This window comes from Oreochromis niloticus, linkage group LG9, assembly GCF_001858045.2.
Source record: "Oreochromis niloticus isolate F11D_XX linkage group LG9, O_niloticus_UMD_NMBU, whole genome shotgun sequence".
Classification (NCBI taxonomy): Eukaryota; Metazoa; Chordata; class Actinopteri; order Cichliformes; family Cichlidae; genus Oreochromis; species Oreochromis niloticus.
In genome coordinates this window covers 24,225,405-24,231,884 of record NC_031974.2, presented here as the reverse complement: position 1 = coordinate 24,231,884, position 6,480 = coordinate 24,225,405, and the positions used below count along the sequence as shown (strand labels likewise).

Genomic DNA, 6,480 nt, shown 5'->3' with positions numbered 1-6,480 from the left:
TCATGTTTAAACAAATTTACTCATCAAATTTATTCATGAAACAGACATAACATTGTGTCACACAGAAAATACAGGTTCAAAGCACCACAACGTTAGCCTGATATCAGACAGAATTATCACATGATATTAAACAGAAGCTGTGACTGGGCAATGATAATGAAGCAGTTCATTTCAAGTTGTAGATTCAAGCTGCTCTTCATACTTTTGGCTAATACAAGCGTCAACACTTCAGAAAGCTTCATTTGGCCATCAGTAACAGCAGTACTTGTAGTCTGGAGTATAAGTAGACTAGAGTGCAATCAAATACATCTGCCTTCAATGAACCCAGCCCAATCACAGCCACTGGCTCACAGCAGTTGTGAAACAAACCCACTCACACATCAGTGGCCATTTCCCACAGTAAATGCGGAGGTGAGTTAATATGCAGGTGATACCAGTCTACCATCTTACACAGCTGATTACAAATTTATAAATGAACTCTTGCAGCCCTCACTTTGACATCACTGTTATATAGAAATTGAAAACCTTCCACCCAATACTACAAACAGGTCATTATCTGTGAGATTACACTTTCTTTTCTTGAGACATCAGTGGTTAAAATGAAAAACAGCAGACTTCCAATGATGAATATTTAGAAAAATAAGGTTTAAGGTTTTAGTAGAGCTCATTTACTTGACTACTTGCTGAGTGCTTTTTTCAGTTTTCTAAATGATGAATCAACGAATGGGATCAATGAGGGGAGAGAAAAAAAAAAAAAAAAAAAAAAAAAAAAAAATGATTCTTTCAGTCCTGTGCATTCTTGCCTACACCAACTCTAGGCCTTAAAATCCACTCAGCAGTTTACCCTGGTATAATTGGCTTTTCTAAAGTGACTCATGGCAACACAGATGAACTGAGCCATGTGGACCATATAGACTTGTGGATTTCTGGCAGCAGCCTTGAAGGGAGTCTTCCCATGGAAGAACTTGCTGCCTGGGTGGAGAGTGCTCTTGAAAAGGAGACGAGGAACAACATGTTTGAGACTGCTGAAGCTGTTTCCAGCTCTCTCACGGAGGAGGAACAGGGTTTTGCTGTCCCAAGAAACCAGGATGGCAGCAACACTGTCACAAGTACTACATGTGAGAAGGAAGAAAAGGCCAAGTGCTCAAAGGAAGGACCCCGGGGCTGTTCTCAGACAGCCAGTTAAAAACGTCTATCACTTTAATCAGAAACATTACCCTGAGCCATGGGAGATGACAGAGATGGCAGAGTTAACAGGACTGACCTACAAACAGGTGAGTGTTTTTCAAGGTTACTAGAACATAAGAAACTGAATTCATTTTGAATTTTGGGTCTATTGTACTCATTAAATTTCTTCCGTTTTCTTCCATCTTTACGTAAAGACTTTGTTTCAAAACAGAAGAAGAAAGTTTAGGAGGAGTTCAGATTCTCAGCATCTCAATCAGGGCGTCCCACTTCATGCAAGTATCTCCAATCATTAAACAGAACAGTTTCTAATTCAGTCATTATCTTGGGAATTCATTTAATTTGGTGAAATGTATTGACTATAGTTCCAAACAAGAACTCTGTATTTTGGTTTTACTGACTCTGTATCTGTCTGTGATTCAGTTTCAGGGAGAGGGACAGCCCCCACTCAGGGAATACACCCAGCACCTGGAGATGAAGTTAATCACAAATGCTGCAAATTATCAGGCCCCCTATCATCATGTTGTGGGCAATTTTGCGGCTGGACCTCAATGGACCTTCCCCACCTCACCCCAGATGTTTGGCTGGCAATGGACATTATGAATTCAACCCTGTTGCTGGTATGAATGTACAACACAACTCCGGGCTTCACAATACAAGTTTTGAAGGAGCAAGTGGAGAGTCTTTCCAACACCTAATGCTCATTTAATTACAAATATTGTAATGTAGATCAGCTTTTTTGTATTAAGTTTTAATCTTCATGCAGCTCAACATATTAGAGTCTCAGATTTGATCTCTTTCAGTAAATTAAAGGAACAGGGTGAATTTTTGGCCCTTTAATTTTTAATCCATTGGATTTTAGAAATATTCGAATTCAGTCGACTCTGGCTATTGTAAATACATACTGGGAAATCAGAGGACACCATCAGAAGTTTTGTATATAACATTAAGAGATGAGTTCATGAAAATATTTTGTTTCATTTTGTTGCATTATGATTGCAACACCAGTGTCTTCAGCACTGCATGGAATGTGAACAACCCCGGACTTCACAGTGCAAGTTTTTACAGAGAAAGTGGAGAACCTTGCTAACAGCTAAAGATGGCTGTAGCTACTGTTACAGCCCCCTTTTATTTGTGAATTATCATTCTGAAGCACAAGATGAGGATTTTTGCCATACTGGTCTCAAAAACAACATGGCAGAAATATGATGTGTGGAGGTCTGATTTTGAAACCACATGCTGGTGGTTTCCAGAGAAATTTAAAGCACTTCCACATCATCTGTTTTTCCAACATGGAATCTAGCTGGCACTGGCAGCATATCAGGTTTGCTGCGAATTTTATCTGACGGCCATTTTAAGTATTCTGTTCATGTTTGTTGACATGACAGAGGCTGTATTTGAAAGAGCACACATGTCTTAATTACACCTGTTAATATTTTTATGCTTAACATGTTTTAAGGCTAGAGGTTAGTCCAGGGTTTTTAATAAATATTTTAAGCAAAATGATCTAGACCTGCATCTTTTCTGCTATAAATATTGACTTTGTTAAATGAAGCACTGCCTGTTTCTCTACTGCCACCTTTTCTAGTCCCAAGTATTATTGAAATGCATTAATTTGTTAAAACTCAGAAATCTGGTGCAGTGTCTACACCTGCCAACTACAAAGAAGCATGAAGCCTGTCATGAAGTCCAGCTTCTTGTTCAAAGCCTTTACGTGCTTCCTCCAGGACACTGATATGGTTAGCAGATGTAGTTCAGTGGAAAGAAAAGAATTCCTACAAGGTCAGTAGATCTGTAACACAGTCTGGATTTCTTTAGAACGGAAACATTACTTTTCAGAGACACAGAGCTCAGAGAAAACTACAAAAGTGGGTTGCCCATACCAAAATAATCTAGATGGATAAACGGCACCAAAGGCAAGAGGAGAAAATATTGACAGTACTGTGCAATATTGGACGTCTACGACTTCAGCTACACCAACACAAGGGAGGAGGTGGCCTTTCTGTACTGCCCCACCCTCTTTAACTGACCCAGTGTTTGGATACAAACAGGAAGCTCCATCACTGACAAAGGTGTTCAGGTAAGGCAGGACCTGCTCCTGTCGAGCCACAGTGCTGAAATTTCTCTACATCATGTGCTGGTTTTCCTAAACTTCCTCCTTCAGTTCTGAAAACAAGGCTTCACCTGAAAAAAGACGAGAGAAAAAAGGAATGATTATATGGTCCACATGGGTCAGAATATTTACTGTTATGCTTTGGCACAAGTCACTTTACAACAGAAAATGATACCAAAAAAGTTATTAAATAATGACTAAATTGCTCACTCTTATACAGAATAGTATCCCTCAAACACTCTGCATTTTGGCTGCATTCCTCAAATTTGCCACTAGATTTCACTTGAACCTAGCTCACTGGGCAACAATGCTGAGTACATACCTGTTGAGATTCAGATTGATGAAAGTCATCCAAGTCTTCCACTCAGCCATTTTTGCAGCTTCACAGACTGAAAGATAAAACTGGTTTAAGTATCTCTGCTGGAGCAGGTGGTTTGTTGCAGAGGCTTCGAAGCATCTGTTTAAACCATCCTGTTTTGCAGCATCAACAACCACACTGATGTCAGCTCAGTGCGAGTTGAAGACATGATAACCAGTCATGTGTTCATAAACTGCATTAGGATGTACCTGTTCCACTTCACCCTCCTGAACCCAGGGGAGTAGGCCCTGGAAAATCTCTTCTGGCCAGATTCTGTGGCCATAGAGCAGCTCTTGATGAGGGTGTGCGCCTTCCTTGTGAGGTGCTGTGGAGAGAAACAGAAATTGACAAAGAAAGTAGGCTTTAAGAAAACAACCATCCCAAAAACCAATGTGAATATACACTGTTCAAAAAAAAAAAAATAAAGTGAACACAAAAAGATGACATCCCAGACCTGAATGAAAGAAATATTCATATTAAGTACTTTGTTCTTCACATAGCTGAATGTGTTAACAACAAAAATCACAAAAACTATCAATGGCAATCAAATGAAACAACCCATGGAGATGAGAAATTTAAAAAAAAAAAAAAAAAAAGGACATCAGTGTAATGTTTTAAGAGTTTCTACTGGGTTCTTGCAGGGAGAGCTGAAGCTCTTTTGAAGGCCTGTGGGTCAATCTCAACACATTCTTGACTAAACCAGTGACAGCTGAGGGCCTTTTTAACTGATTGAGGTCAGAGTGGGTGCAATCTGCAAGATCTTCATCTGACTGGATCTATACCAGATTGATGTTGAAATGTGCCAAAGAGATTTGAACAGATGCTCTACACCCAACCATCTGCTTCATACTTCCCAACAGCTTAAACCAGTTTCTTCAAACTGGACTGAAGTGGACTCCCTGTTCAACAGTGGAGGGAGAGAGCAGTGTCCATATTTCAATACAAACATGCAATCGAATGTACCCACGCGCATTCAACTCTCAGCAATCAGCATCAAAGAATCCTCCTGCAGACAAACAGCCCCAACCAGGACATATATGCCAAATCTCATCTATTAACAACAGGGCAGCTTATTGTGCACATCCACCAGTAAATGAAGCATCTAACTTCACTTCAGCAATCATTTAACAGCCAGGGCCTACCTCTGTGTCTGGATCCATATTTGCTGACTTAAATCCTCTGCATCCTTGATGCCATGCTCCATGTTGAGATTCTTCCATAGATGGATTTTTGTTGGCAACTTCAGGAACAAATGAAAAGCTGCTAAGAACGTGAGACTGGACCTGAATACTTGTGTGACGCCTTCTCCAAAAACAGTGATTCTCCAAGATCTTAAATGTTTAGCAACAAAAGAAATCTACAGGGGGAAAAAAAATCTAAAGCAACACACACAAAAGAACCAAAAACTCAGCAACCCCAAAACATAAAGCCACACGTCAATCCTCTCTGCTCCAACTGACACTACTTCTTCTTTTACGTATTATTGGCGGTTGGCAAACAACTGCATGGTGCATTACCGCCACCACTGGTATGGAGTGTGGACAGAAATCACGCTCAAAACAAACAAAAAAAACCCCACTTCATATCCTCCAAAACAACCTTCCTTCTCTCAAAAACTGAAACAATGCCTGATAACATTTATCCCCCGACTCCTTCTGTAGCAACCCTACAAGATCAAGTTTCATAGCAATGCTACTGAGATTTTGGACCATCCAACCTACACTGCATGAACAGGTGCCTAAAATAGGCAATCAATACCGCCCAAATCACGTGACCCACCATAAACTATCACAAAATGCTTTCAATACAAACCTCTTAAACATAACCATCAGAAATCACACCGTTAACAACAGCATGAAATCTGTATATTAAGTTCAGACAGGCCTCTTACAATCATAATCTACAATATTTGGTGGGATTGTTAAAAAGTGAGTGAATCTTTCAGAAATCTTGCTGCCATGTTCTTCTTCTTTGGGTTTGGCAGGCTAGATGCATCAGTGGTGTGTTACTGCCATCTACTGTTCATTATTTCCCAGGTCAGTCTTCTTCTGATTAAACAGGCTGGATTCGAGCTAGAAGCACAAAGTCAGCCTCAGATCCCTACATTGTCTTATATAGACTAGCACTGTGTAGATATTGTAACTATGTCTTTGTTTTAGTGCAGCAGTCCAGGTTCAGAAGTGTGTGCATGTTGAACACAGTTTCTTCAGCTGATCCAAGCTCTCTGAACAACTTTCTTCATTGATGGAAATACTTCTTTCCTGACTGTATTGGTGCTGCCACAGTCACATTTGCCATCTAGGTGTTTTCCTGTGAGAGCCAGTCCACTCACGAATCCACGGTAGCCAGGTCTGATAAATATAAGTGTCTCTTCTTTTGCCAATAAACAACATTCAAAGTGTGATCTTGAGAGAACATTTAGGGCCTTAAGATTCTCTGCAGGAGAATGATAGACTGCTTTGAATTGAAAGAAAGCAACAGAAACTACAATAACTGCTTTTATAACTGAGGTGTGCAGGAGAGCATCTTTGAATGCACATCAGCAAGATGCAGCAGAAAAACCAAACCAAGTACCACTTCTGTCAGCTAAATACAGGAAACTGAAGCTACAGTTCAAACAAACTTTGAAAGTTGGACAACAGAAGATTGGAGAAATGTTTTCTGGTGCGATGAGTTTCCATTTCTGATGGGACATTTGAAAGGTCAGAACTGTGTACCATCTTCTGATGACTGCTTCAAGTAGGATAAGTCATGTCACAAAGCTTTGACCATCTAGACCTGGTTTCTTCAACATCGCAATGACTTCACTGCACTCAAATACAAT

At 40.1% G+C, this 6,480-nt stretch overlaps 1 long non-coding RNA gene across 1 annotated transcript; it reads right to left on the bottom strand.

Moving 5' to 3' along the window:
* Window positions 1–5,633, bottom strand: LOC102076169 (uncharacterized). The gene is made up of 4 exons (XR_001223681.3): window positions 4,799–5,633; window positions 3,866–3,981; window positions 3,621–3,687; window positions 1–3,369 (listed from the first exon to the last, which is right to left on the bottom strand). It is a non-coding gene; the product is annotated as an uncharacterized LOC102076169 (long non-coding RNA).
* Window positions 5,634–6,480: the final 847 nt, after the last annotated feature.